The sequence below is a fragment of the Argopecten irradians genome, chromosome 6, assembly GCF_041381155.1.
Source record: "Argopecten irradians isolate NY chromosome 6, Ai_NY, whole genome shotgun sequence".
In the NCBI taxonomy this organism is placed as follows: domain Eukaryota; kingdom Metazoa; phylum Mollusca; class Bivalvia; order Pectinida; family Pectinidae; genus Argopecten; species Argopecten irradians.
The window spans coordinates 29181258-29195302 of record NC_091139.1 but is presented as its reverse complement, the minus strand read 5'-3'; the positions used below and the strand labels follow the sequence as shown (position 1 = coordinate 29195302).

General features: G+C 35.9%; 1 protein-coding gene across 4 annotated transcripts in view; it reads left to right on the top strand.

The window, feature by feature from the left end:
* The first annotated feature begins 970 nt into the window (after window positions 1-970).
* The window catches only part of LOC138325564 (hydroxymethylglutaryl-CoA synthase 1-like), a 36563-nt gene continuing 23488 nt past the window's right edge, over window positions 971-14045 (top strand). For 2 of the 4 annotated variants that reach the window (XM_069271318.1, XM_069271311.1), the window contains exon 1: window positions 971-1239. The gene's annotated coding sequence lies outside the window, so the exon portion shown is untranslated. Of the gene's footprint in view, window positions 1240-12483; window positions 12506-14019 lie in introns of those variants that run through there. The other 2 variants (XM_069271312.1, XM_069271317.1) reach the window with 2 other exon arrangements.

The window sequence follows — 14045 nt, the reverse complement described above, 5'->3', positions numbered from 1 at the left end:
TGTCAACATTACGCGCTAACGCGCGTCATTTAAAATATCTACAAAAAATGCAATTTACACACCTTCAAACAACAAAAAATTAAAAAAAAATCCTCATATTTACTTTTCGACCGACCATTTCATTTCATTTTAGTGTTCCGGTGAAATAAACCTTCGTTTTTTTTCAATGTTATTGTTATACGATTGATGGAACAACTGATGAAATCGCGAAACAGATGGCTACTATTTGGCGGGAAAATGTGTCAAATTCCGGGAGTAAATAAAATACAGTTGCACAATAACTTTATCATTTTTAATCCATTTATTCCATATGTTTTTATTTTTTTAATGTAACAAAATGCTTTCTATTGCATTCAAACTGATGTTGATATCGAACCTTTGTCATGGCATATATTTTGGCCTAACCGGATGCGCATTCACATAAGGGCGGAAGTCAGTGTTTCGGTTTGTGTTCTTGCGCAGCAGCCCCTCTCCGTTTTAGACTGGTTCCCTTCCCTTAGTTCTCTACTCTCCGCCAGGCTGCGCTCCGCTCACTCAGTGAAGCGTACGCAAGGGAGGTAACTGAGGCGGGAACCAGTCTACTCTCCGTTTACGCAAATGTAAACGATTCCCCGGTTAGTAGGGTTATATTAGAAAGTGAAAACGGAAATGTAAATATTTCCCTTTTAAATAGTATGATCCTTAGATACCTCAGTGAGACCACGGTAGAATCCATCTTCTTAAAGACTTTGAATTATTTGAACCTCTTTCATAATTTCACTAATCTTATTTGTTAATGTTGATTTTAGAATTTATATATCATGTTGAAGTTCATAATGTTTAAAACCATTTAAACGTGACAATTTAACGCGGGAAACGTCAACTTTACTAGCCAATAACATTCCAGTTTACATCCTTGTATGAAAGACGAATACCGATTGGCTGAGTTTCGGCATCATTTAAACGTTTGTAGCTAATGACGCATGTATAGCACAAGCGTGATATCGACTGATGAAATAATAAACACCGTGTACATGTTCGCCCCTCGTGTTTGCCCTTGGCTCTAAGAATGACGGGGACATTTAAATAACATCTACGTCATGTATGATGTTTTGGCAATAATCGTTCACAGGAGCACTCAATTGTAGAATTTGTGAAGTTAATACTGAGTTTAGAGCATTATGAACTATGCTGGACTGAGCGAACAGGAAACACGTTGTCAACATCACATTTAAGTACGCGAGGACTCGTCGATAACAGGTATGCATATGGCCATGTTTCATTTAATAACTTTGAACATAAATATGACAATCACCTTTAGAAAACATTTCTAAATGTATGCCTATTGATCACTTCCATTTGAAAAAATGAATACGAACTCCAGTTTGTAGGCGATATTATTTGCTCAAACGAAAATCTGTCTGCACTTAAAATAAATTTATCTTGATATGCTGTAACAAACACATAAAGAACTATTTGTGATGTAACATTAGCAAATATAATTAGCTTGCATCAATAATTCTACCATTGCCTAATGTCCTTGAATTATTTGATATTCCCTGAAATCAGTTTTAAACACCAAATGACAGCAGCTGAATTACAAAGTCTGTCAATTAGTAGAAATACAGTAAAATGAGTAGTATATTTTAACTTCGCTGATACTTCGCTGATGGCGGCCTCGTTGAAAGTGTACACACTTGTAGAGAGGCATTGATGGTATTATAGATCTTGGTGGAGATAGGGGTTTTTCCCCCTCCTACACCGACTTTTGAGTTCCGGCTACGCACGCACAGATATTATAGAGGTTTTTACAAAAATTTAAAAGTATCACTATTAACAAAAAAATAAGGTCTGGCTTACAAGTGGTCATCTATGCTGTCCTATCAAATGTGAATTGTCTTTTAAGGATGGTATATTCTGCATATATTCTTCATTAATGATTTATATGGATATATGTCTGAACGCTTTTAGGACGTTTTTGTCTCTTTGCAACAATGAAAAATCTGTCTTATTTGAAAGATGGCTAATAAGATGCCAAGTAGCACACCCCATCTGGCCACATTATAACGATAAAACACTTCACATGACAGTATCGTTCATTATTAAAGACCATCTGTCAAAAGGCACTAAGGCTGCAGCGATACGGCAGAAGCGTACCTCGATATATTGTGATACACAACAGCAAAATATGAGTCTGTTTGTGAAATTGTGAAAAAGCTAGGCTACAGATGATCACAACCTAATTATGCAATTACTAAACATGATAGTGTCTGCAAATATTTATACTTCTGAACCTTAATATTGAACAAATTTACATACAATTGTCCTGGCAAAATAAGCTTACGATCGTGATTAAACTCCAAAAGGCTGATCGGCTTGCAGTGTTGTTTTGACACGTGTAGGAATTTGAAAATTGCGGCAGATGATGAAGCCTGAAATAGCTGGCAAAATCCCTGCAGCCACATTATCACCGGGCCTTAAATGTATAGAGAATTATTCCGGTATTGTTGATTGATTGAAGCGATTCAGCTTGATAATATTTCAGAAACTAGTCTAATGTCATATTGTTTATATTCAACGTCATGCAAATGTTTGAATCATTTGAACATTATACACGTTAGTTACAAACATTTGACCGACATTGGAATCAAATGAAAACGAAAGGGATACCCACATGGCTTCATATTATTGAAAAAGAAAACAAATACAACTTGCTGGTTTTGTTTTAATGACAGGATGTTTTAATTAAATCAAATTAATGAAATTATGATACTAAGAAAACATATCGTAAAAAACCGGCACAGGTAAACTGTATTGCGGTACAATATTTTTTGGTGGTGCATTGCAATACCCCAATATACCGGTTAACTGCGGCAGCATTAAAAGGCACTAATGTACATGTCGCTGCATGAGCCAGAACCTTTTCTTTAATTTAGTTAAAGCCAATCACTTGGCATAGAAAGAGACTACATGGGAGAATATTCATTCATTATCATATATAACTGGTTATTTTAGTTTTCACTAGGCCTATGAGAATCTTCACCTGCCTTATTTTAAACTTGAAAAATTAAAATAGAAAACAATTTTTATACCTTTGAGGATCTTTTCGGAAATTTGCATTTTTGGCCCAAAAACAGATCGGTTGAAATATTTTTTTCCGTGAAGAGTCTTCTTGTCATGTTCAGAGTACCTTATGGTGTCTATAAGAACATTTGTATCAATTGAGATGGCTTCTCTTATATGCGATATTTGTGATCCGCCATTTATAGCAGCCATTTGCATTTACTACAATAGTGGCTCCTGCGCTATTTGCTGGTCCGATTTTGCCAAACACACTGTCGGAGTACCTGGCATATTCACAACTGAACACGATGGCATGATTATTTGATTCCATTAATGCAATTCACACGAGTTCTATGTCTTCTCCAGAAATATAACATTTTTCTCATATTTTACTGAATTTTACAAGCAGCTTCACAAATTACATATCCACAGTGAGACTGACAGTTAGCCAGGGTACAAACCAACAATTAATGACATTAGTTTTGTTCAATTGCAGCACAGTAATGAGTTATAGGCTTGCAAAATATCACTGGTTAAAGCCATTACATGAACCTTAAAATAAATTTATCTTGATATGCTGTAACAAACACATAAAGAACTATTTGTGATGTAATATTAGCAAATATAATTAGCTTGCATCAATAATTCTACCATTGCCTAATGTCCTTGAATTATTTGATATTCCCTGAAATCAGTTTTTAAACACCAAATGACAGCAGCTGAATTACAAAGTCTGTCAATTAGTAGAAATACAGTAAAATGAGTAGTATATTTTAAGGTCGCTGGTGTACACACTTACAATGGTATGGTCATCTATGCTTAGTTCCGCTACGCACGCACAGATGTCCTATCAAATGTGAATTGTCTTTTAAGGATGGTATATTCTGCATATATTCTTCATTAATGTTTCATATGGATATATGTCTGAACGCTTTTAGGACGTTTTTGTCTCTTTGCAACAATGAAAAATCTGTCTTATTTGAAAGATGGCTAATAAGATGCCAAGTAGCACACCCCATCTGGCCACATTATAACGATAAAACACTTCACATGACAGTATCGTTCATTATTAAAGACCATCTGTCAAAAGGCACTAAGGCTGCAGCGATACGGCAGAAGCGTACCTCGATATATTGTGATACACAACAGCAAAATACGAGTCTGTTTGTGAAATTGTGAAAAAGCTAGGCTACAGATGATCGCAACCTAATTATGCAATTACTAAACATGATAGTGTCTGCAAATATTTATACTTCTGAACCTTAATATTGAACAAATTTACATACAATTGTCCTGGCAAAATAAGCTTACGATCGTGATTAAACTCCAAAAGGCTGATCGGCTTGCAGTGTTGTTTTGACACGTGTAGGAATTTGAAAATTGCGGCAGATGATGAAGCCTGAAATAGCTGGCAAAATCCCTGCAGCCACATTATCACCGGGCCTTAAATGTATAGAGAATTATTCCGGTATTGTTGATTGATGAAGCGATTCAGCTTGATAATATTTCAGAAACTAGTCTAATGTCATATTGTTTATATTCAACGTCATGCAAATGTTTGAATCATTTGAACATTATACACGTTAGTTACAAACATTTGACCGACATTGGAATCAAATGAAAACGAAAGGGATACCCACATGGCTTCATATTATTGAAAAAGAAAACAAATACAACTTGCTGGTTTTGTTTTAATGACAGGATGTTTTAATTAAATCAAATTAATGAAATTATGATACTAAGAAAACATATCGTAAAAAACCGGCACAGGTAAACTGTATTGCGGTACAATATTTTTTGGTGGTGCATTGCAATACCCCAATATACCGGTTAACTGCGGCAGCATTAAAAGGCACTAATGTACATGTCTGCATGAGCCAGAACCTTTTCTTTAATTTAGTTAAAGCCAATCACTTGGCATAGAAAGAGACTACATGGGAGAATATTCATTCATTATCATATATAACTGGTTATTTTAGTTTTCACTAGGCCTATGAGAATCTTCACCTGCCTTATTTTAAACTTGAAAAATTAAAATAGAAAACAATTTTTATACTTCTATGCAAAGGCATGGATTTGTTTGGTCTGTGTGTGCAAAGGTTAAAGTCATTACTTAAACTTGGAATTGCATTTCCTTGAGATAAAATCCATTTCCCAAGGACCAACTTAAAATAAATACATTGTATGCCAACCAGAAACACATAAAAGAGCAAAAGTCATCATGGATGATATCAAAAGTTGGTCATTATTTTTACCTACATTTAGACCAAGACCTTAGAAAAAACTGCTTTGCTTGAAAACCACTTGTAATAAACTTTGAATTTTCTTGAACCCTTTCTTGAGTCTCCTTGAAAATTTGTATTTTTTAGATTGATAGTACATGTAATTTCATCATCTCTTAACAATGCAAGGAAAAACATGACATCTTTCAATATACTTGTCAATGGAACTTCATACATGGAGATAAATGCACCTGTACTGGTCGGATATACATATGGGTTAGGCAGTAAAGCAAATATAATCTATATATGTAAGATTATGTGCATCATACATATATGATTATTTTATTTTTTAGTTTTAAAGTAGGTCACACTGGCATACATTTGACATATATGAACCTTTGACTTTTATCAAAACAAAGTTATCAGTGCTATAATTATCACTGAAATTGTAGGTTTTCCTGTATGAGGCTCTCTATCCACAGTGTGTTATATAGGTCAGTCTGTAACATAAACTGAAATTATACATACTGGTATGTCAATCTGCTACTCCTTTTAGCTTTGACGTCACCTATATGCATCATAATTCTAACCATACATTAGTCTAATCAGCTGCTCTAGATCTATCTTTCCATAACAAAAACTTCTTACGTTGACTTCACAAAATATCTCTTTCTAATTATGGGATTTGTTTGCTTTAAAATTAGGACATTTTCTCAGTTTACTTTTGAATCTGATATTCATTTACTATAGTGAATTCTTTATATGAATGTTGTTTGACAGATGTCGGACTTTGCATAGTGTAGAGAATTAGCTTGAAATCAACCTAAACATAATACCATTTAACATAGGTTGTAAATTTCCCAGCTGAAAATCAAATTACGTCTGTTTAATTGTCTTGTTTATAAATAAACAAATATTGTTTCACAATGAACTAAAAGTTCATCTACATATAAATTTTCCATCATGGGAAGAGCTGTTGACCGATATGGATAGGGTAGATTTATGGGTGGGCGATCAAATTGTTTAAACATAGGTAATGATTGGTAAAATGTTTTAAATAGCAAGAGGCTTATCTAGAGAGTAATTTGACAGGGATATTTATAAGCTTTACAACAGTATAAGATTTATTGTACTTACAACAGGAAACAAATAAAAACCTTTGACTCTGTCTGTAACCTTGTTTAGCTAAGACAGTAAACGTAGCATGGTAATGGAAACTGGAATGCCAGTATTACCAGTAAAATTTGAATCACCTTGACCTTGAAGGGTAGTACACCTGACCACATGAGTCATAGGCTCACATGTGCTTTTCAGGTGATACAAAACCCTGAAGTTTTTCAAAACATTTTCTTTAAGTTGGAAAGTTTATGACTTATGGAACAAGATATTGTTACAACCATACACGTCATGTGACGTGTATGATGTGTACACTGTCACCTTCATCAGACAAAATGACCACGCAGGCAGCATAAGTACACAAAGGTGTAAAAAGTGTACGAGTTGTGACTGTGACGATTAATGTATATGTCATTGAAACATCACATATATATGAAATGTCTACTGATTATTAGGTCATCTGACCCAAAGGGTCAGGATGACCTATAGGGATGGGTATCGCGAAAAATTTTGTATCGCGATATATCACGATACATCATAAGTGTATTATGATACGTATCATGATATTTTGGTATTATTTTGTACAATAAGAATTGCATGGTTTTTTTCTGTCAATCACCTCAAAAGAGTATGAAATAAATTTGTCAATTTATCACTTTTATTCTTGTTTCTATCTGTAAAATGCGAGATAATGTCTGTGTTACTATCGCTCGATGTTTTGCACACACTTACTACCTGACGGGACGCTAGCTGCAAGTGAGTCGTCAGGTTCGTTGTCCCGCCACTACATTTAACGATTGCCCTACACAAACGACACTAGCGATGTTTTCCTCGCTATTTAGTTCCCCTTTATGTACTATAAGACCAAAATGCTGTCATACAGCCGCTTTTGCTTCGGGATTTTTTACGAGGTTATCATCCGTGCCTATGAAGGCCGCCATTTTGAAATGTTACTAAGCACAAGATCGATCGTAATCTACGTATAATAACATCCCAAAAATCCATTTTAACCTATACAGTTGGCTGAAATGTTGTTAAAACATATATTTTAGTTTTAATTTTTATAAAAATGGTCATTTTAAAAATATGTCCTGTCAAAAACGAAAATTTCACGGAAATATACGGAAAATCCCCGAATGATTCCGAGTGAACCGATACGACTAAATCGTACCGCGATACATATCGTTTTCAAATTGAACCTGGATATATCGGTATACCGATAATACCGCGCACCACTAATGACCTATAGTCATCATGCACCGTCCGTCGCCATGCGCCGTGCGTAAACTTTTCATTCAAACAACTTCTTCTCAATAACTGTAAGGCCCAAAGTACTCATATTTGGCCTGTAGCATACTGGGATGAAGGGCTATCAAAGTTGTGAAAATAAATGACCTTGACTTACTTTCAAGGTCACAGGGGTCAAATAGGCTAAAATCTTTGAACGACTTCTTCTAACTAACCAAAAGGTCCAGGGTACTCATATTTAGCCTGTAGCATGCTGGGATGAAGGGCTACAAAAGTTGTGAAATTTAATGACCTTGACCTACTCTAAAGGTCACCGGGGGTCAAATAGGCTAAAATCTTTGAACGACTTCTTCTAACTAACCAAAAGGTCCAGGGTACTCATATTTGGCCTGTAGCATGCTGGGATGAAGGGCTACAAAAGTTGTAAAAATTAATGACCTTGACCTACTTTCAAGGTCACAGGGGTCAAATAGGCTGAAATCTTTGAACAACTTCTTCTAACTAACCAAAAGGTCCAGGGTACTCATATTTGGCCTGCAGCATGCTGGGATGAAGGGCTATCAAATTTGTGAAACTTAATGACCTTGATGTATTGTCAAGGTCACCGGGGGTCAAATTGGCTAAAATCTTTGAACAACTTCTTCTAACTAACCGAAAGACCCAGGGTACTCATATTTGGCCCGTAGCATGCTGGGATGAAGGGCTACCAAAGTTGTGAAAATAAATGACCTTGACCTACTTTGAAGGTCACAGGGGTCAAATAGGCTAAAATCTTTGAACGACTTCTTCTAACTAACCAAAAGGTCCAGGGTACTCATATTTGGCCTGTAGCATGCTGGGATGAAGGGCTACCAAAGGTGTGAAAATTAATGACCTTGACGTTCTTTCAAGGTCACAGGGGTCAAATAGGCTAAATTCTTTGAACAATTTTTGTTAACTAACCCAAAAGTCCAGGATACTCATATTTTGCTGGTGGCATGCTGGGATGAAGGGCTACCATAGTTATAAAAATGAATTACCTTGATCTTCTTTCAAGGTCATGAGAGTCAAATATTCCAAAATCTTGAATTTTGAACTTCTTCTCAAGTTCTACCAGTGTGATTGAGCTGAAACCTGCATGAAATGATCCTGACATGGTCCCGACCAAGTGTTGTTATATTTTATGTCGATCCAAAATCCAAGATGGCTGCCACAGATGATCCAAGATGGCTGCCACAGATGCCATCTTGAAAACACATTTTGAACTTCTTCTCAAGTTCTACCAGTGCAATTTAACTGAAACTTGAAACATGAAATGCGGCTGATATAATCTTGTCAAAGTATTGTTATATCTCTGGTTGATCCCAGATTGAAGATGGCTACCATGACACCATATCTAATTATTTTCCTATACAGCTATTGCCAAGATAGTCAGATGACCGTTAAGGCCCTTGGGCCTCTTGTTTAACAATTATTACATAAACCTTGGTGATATATATATAAATTCCAACGTCTCTGACATTATGGATCATAGTCGATCAATATCCTGACATTACATCATTCTCAGATCACATGTGACCTTAGTACTGTACGTCTCTGTAATATTATTGTTATATATACATTATAATGACATGTTAGAATTGTACCTGCTGCCCCTATTGCATGATTGTAAAAGGTGACTAAATTTAGGATCTTATCTTTTCTCTTCTTCCTAACTGACTGTATTCTTCCTAACGTCTGTCTTGACATTGCCTCACATTTAGCCTTCTGTTAAATGCTCGCCTCTGTGTTCTGTCCTCTGGCCGTGACACACCAAAGTGTATAAAGTTGTAGTTTCTGCTCCTGCTTAGCGTTCAGCATCCAGAGGGTAGGACGACTGGTTTGACCGTTGTCAGTGTAATGTGACCGGGTGGGGTGTTGCTTGGTGTCTCCGGCTGCATACTTCAGTGATATAGCACTATAAAAAGGGCAACAGTTCCACTATACAAGAAGACACAACACGAGCATACCGCAGTCTCCCAAAACACCAACCTCGAACTTCACACATGCTACACACTAAATACATGGGAGGCAGTCCTTACATGAAAATGAGTGTTAATTATAATAGTATGTTAAAATAATCAAACAAACTAATGATATGTATCATTATCGTCAGTAATATCATATTGCATCATTGACAATTTTACACTATGATTGTTAGCTCACCTGGTCCGAATGGACCGAGGTGAGCTATGGGATACCGCAGCGTCCGGCGTCCGGCGTCCGTCAACAATCGACTTCTTCTCCATAACCGCTGGTCGGATTTCAACAAAATTTGACTGGTAGCATCCTTATGGGCTACTAACTATAAATTGTACAAATGATGGGGCTGACCCCCCAGGGGCCTGAGGGGCGGGGCCAAAAGGGGTCAATTTGGCTATTTCCATATAAACGACTTCTTCTCTGAAACCAAGCATGGGATAGAACCCATAATGCTATTGTTATACCCCTATGAAATAGTTCCTTTATAAACTCTATTGCCAAAAATGCCAATAAATGAACTGTTCCGTGCAGCGGTCCAAAAAACTGTTAAAATCGACTGTTAAAATGTGCTGTCGGACCGGAGTGAAGTCACACCTACAATTCGTGATGTCAATGCATTGTTTTGAGTCAATGGGTATAACAAAACAGTTATCGACTGGATTTTCGGGCAACAGATGATTTGTTGGACCCTCACACAAACTGTTGCCAGTTTGTCTTCGGGTTCAACAAATCATCTGTTGCCCTCAACCCCAGTCAACAACTGTATATGGTAGCATCCTTATAGGGTTGGGATTCAAAATTGTACAAATGATGGGGCTGACCCCCCAGCGGCCTGATGGTCGGGGTCAAAAGGGGTAAATTTGGCTATTTCCATATAAATGACTTCTTCTCTGAAACTATGCATGAGATAGCACTCAGAATGCAATGGTAGTATAATTATAGGGTGGGGATTCAAAATTGTACAAATGATGGGGCTGACCTCCGGGGGGCCTGAGGGGCAGGGTCAAAAGGGGTCAATCTGGCTATTTCCATATAAACAACTTCTTCTCTGAAACCAAGCATGGGATAGCACCTATAATGCAATGGTAGCATCGTTATAGGGTGGGGATTCAAAATTGTGCAAATGATAGGGCTGACCCCCCCTGGGGCCTGAAGGGTGGGGTCAAAAGGGGTCAATTTAGCTATTTCTATATAAACAACTTCTTCTGTGCAACTAAGCATGGAAGAGCACTCATAATGCAATGGTAGCATCCTTATAAGGTTGGGATTTGAAATTGTACAAATGATAGGGCTGACCCCCCGGGCCTTAGACGGCGATAGATGTGGGGTCAAAAAGGTCAATTAGGCTAATATTTTCATATAAATTACTTTGTCTCTGAACCAATGTATTGGATAGAATATTTGTATGGTATCAATAGCATCATTTGTATGGTTGTGATTCAAAATTAAACTTTGGGAGTCAATTTTGCTTATTTTTCTAATTGTCAGAGTCTTGTGATAATTACTAAAAAAAAACCAGGTGAGTGATACAGGCCCTCTGGGCCTCTTGTTTATATATTTTAATGACTAGTGGTGCCGGTATTATTGGTAATCCAATATATCCAGGTTCAGTTTGAAAACGATAGGTATCACAGTACGATTTAGTTTTGTCGGTTCACTCGGAATCATAGAGGGATTTTCCGTATATTTCCGTGAAGTTTTCATTTTTGATGGAAAATATTTTTTAAATGACCATTTGTATAAAAATTAAAACTAAAATATACAGTGTACATTCTAACAACATTTCAGCCCAATGTATAGGTTAAATAAGATGGATTTTTGGGATGTTATTATACGTAGATTATGATAAAAAATCCCAAAGCAAAAGCGGCTGTATGGCAGCATTTTGGTTTTATAGTACATAAAGGGGAAAGAAATAGCGAATAAAACATTGCTGGATGTCGATTGTGTAGGCCAATTGTTAAATGTAATGGTGGGACAACGAACCTGACGATTCACTTGCATCGCCATTACCCAGCTACTGCAGCTAGCGTCCCGTCCAGTAATAAGTGTTTGCAAAACTTCGAGCGGAAGTAACACAGACATTATCTTGCATTTTACAGAGAAAAACAAGAATAAAAGTGATAAATTGACAAAACATTTATTTCATACTCTTTTTTTAGGTGATGGACAGGAAAAAAATTTAAATTCTTATTGTACAAAAATAATACCAAAATATCATGATATGTATCATAATAAACTTATGATGTATCGTGATATATAACAATACCAAATTTTTCGCGATACCCATCCCAAGTAATGACATTACATTACTTTTCATATGACATTCATGCCATGTCGTATTGACACTTATATAACTTTTAGATATGTACTTGCAGTATGTGGTACAGTACATTGACATCAGAGCCGGGCGTCCTAAAGTGACATTGACTTTATTACACAATGAAATTTTAGTACAATAGAAACCTTAGAGAGAAAAAACATACATCACTGATGTCACCAGTGTCAAATATTTAAATTAAATCACACACCTGTTTTATCTTTTAATGACTCCCTGGCTGGTTCCACAGTGTATTATATAATGACCAGGTACACTTTATCATCTTTCTGCTGGCCATGTTCCAGCCAGCCTTTACAAAACAATCATTCATAATCAGACATGTCCCAACACCATCTCTACCAGTCTGGCACTAGACTGGCTCAGTGTTATTTATACTGACGATGGGAATGTGACGAGGTTGATGCTATTGAAAAGCCTATATTGTCGGATACCTGTAATGCTATTGACCTATTAATATACCTACTCAGCATTGGATTGTCATGTAATAGGCTACTAGCACCAGCTGAAGGATTGTTATCTACCTGTGTCTGCAATGGTAGGTTTAACAATAATCCGAAGATTCTGGATGTCACCAGTAGGAACCCAATGATGGATACTTCTGGTTGGCTCTGGGTGATCTGGTCCATTACTCTCTGCACTAACTAATTGATCTATATTGGTGGTTCGAAGATAAAGGACAAAATCACTGATTACCTTATATATCACTATGTACATAACACTAATTGATCTATATTGGTGGTTCGAAGATAAAGGACAAAATCACTGATTACCTTATATATCACTATGTACATAACACTAATTGATCTATATTGGTGGTTCGAAGATAAAGGACAAAATCGCTGATTACCTTATATATCACTATGTACATAACACTAATTGATCTATATTGGTGGTTTGAAGATAAAAGACAAAATCGCTGATTACCTTATATATCACTATGTACATAACACTAATTGATCTATATTGGTGGTTTGAAGATAATGGACAAAATCACTGATTACCTTATATATCACTGTACATAACACTAATTGATCTATATTGGTGGTTTGAAGATAATGGACAAAATCACTGATTACCTTATATATCACTGTACATAACACTAATTGATCTATATTGGTGGTTCGAAGATAAAGGACAAAATCACTGATTACCTTATATATCACTATGTACATAACACTAATTGATCTATATTGGTGGTTCGAAGATAAAGGACAAAATCACTGATTACCTTATATATCACTATGTACATAACACTAATTGATCTATATTGGTGGTTCGAAGATAAAGGACAAAATCACTGATTACCTTATATATCACTATGTACATAACACTAATTGATCTATATTGGTGGTTCGAAGATAAAGGACAAAATCACTGATTACCTTATATATCACTATGTACATAACACTAATTGATCTATATTGGTGGTTTGAAGATAAAAGACAAAATCGCTGATTACCTTATATATCACTATGTACATAACACTAATTGATCTATATTGGTGGTTTGAAGATAATGGACAAAATCACTGATTACCTTATATATCACTGTACATAACACTAATTGATAACACTAATTGATCTATATTGGTGGTTCGAAGATAAAGGACAAAATCACTGATTACCTTATATATCACTATGTACATAACACTAATTGATCTATATTGGTGGTTCGAAGATAAAGGACAAAATCACTGATTACCTTATATATCACTGTACATAACACTAATTGATCTATATTGGTGGTTCGAAGATAAAGGACAAAATCACTGATTACCTTATATATCACTATGTACATAACACTAATTTTCAAATTTTGGCAAGTCCCACAACAGGGACGTTGATTGTGATTTCTCAAAATTTGAACAAGTACCGCTAGAAAGTACCAAAAGCTTGTAATGTAAGTCCAAGAATCTATCTTCTAGCCAAGTCTTAATATCTCTGCTTTGTGTGTTATTTGATGTTATTCAGTAGATTTTGTAAAGGTTAGGTCGATTATTTAACTAGATCGAATGTTACAGTATACTTTATAGAGAACTGACCATTTCAGTGCCTCTGTGGAGGACATACATTATG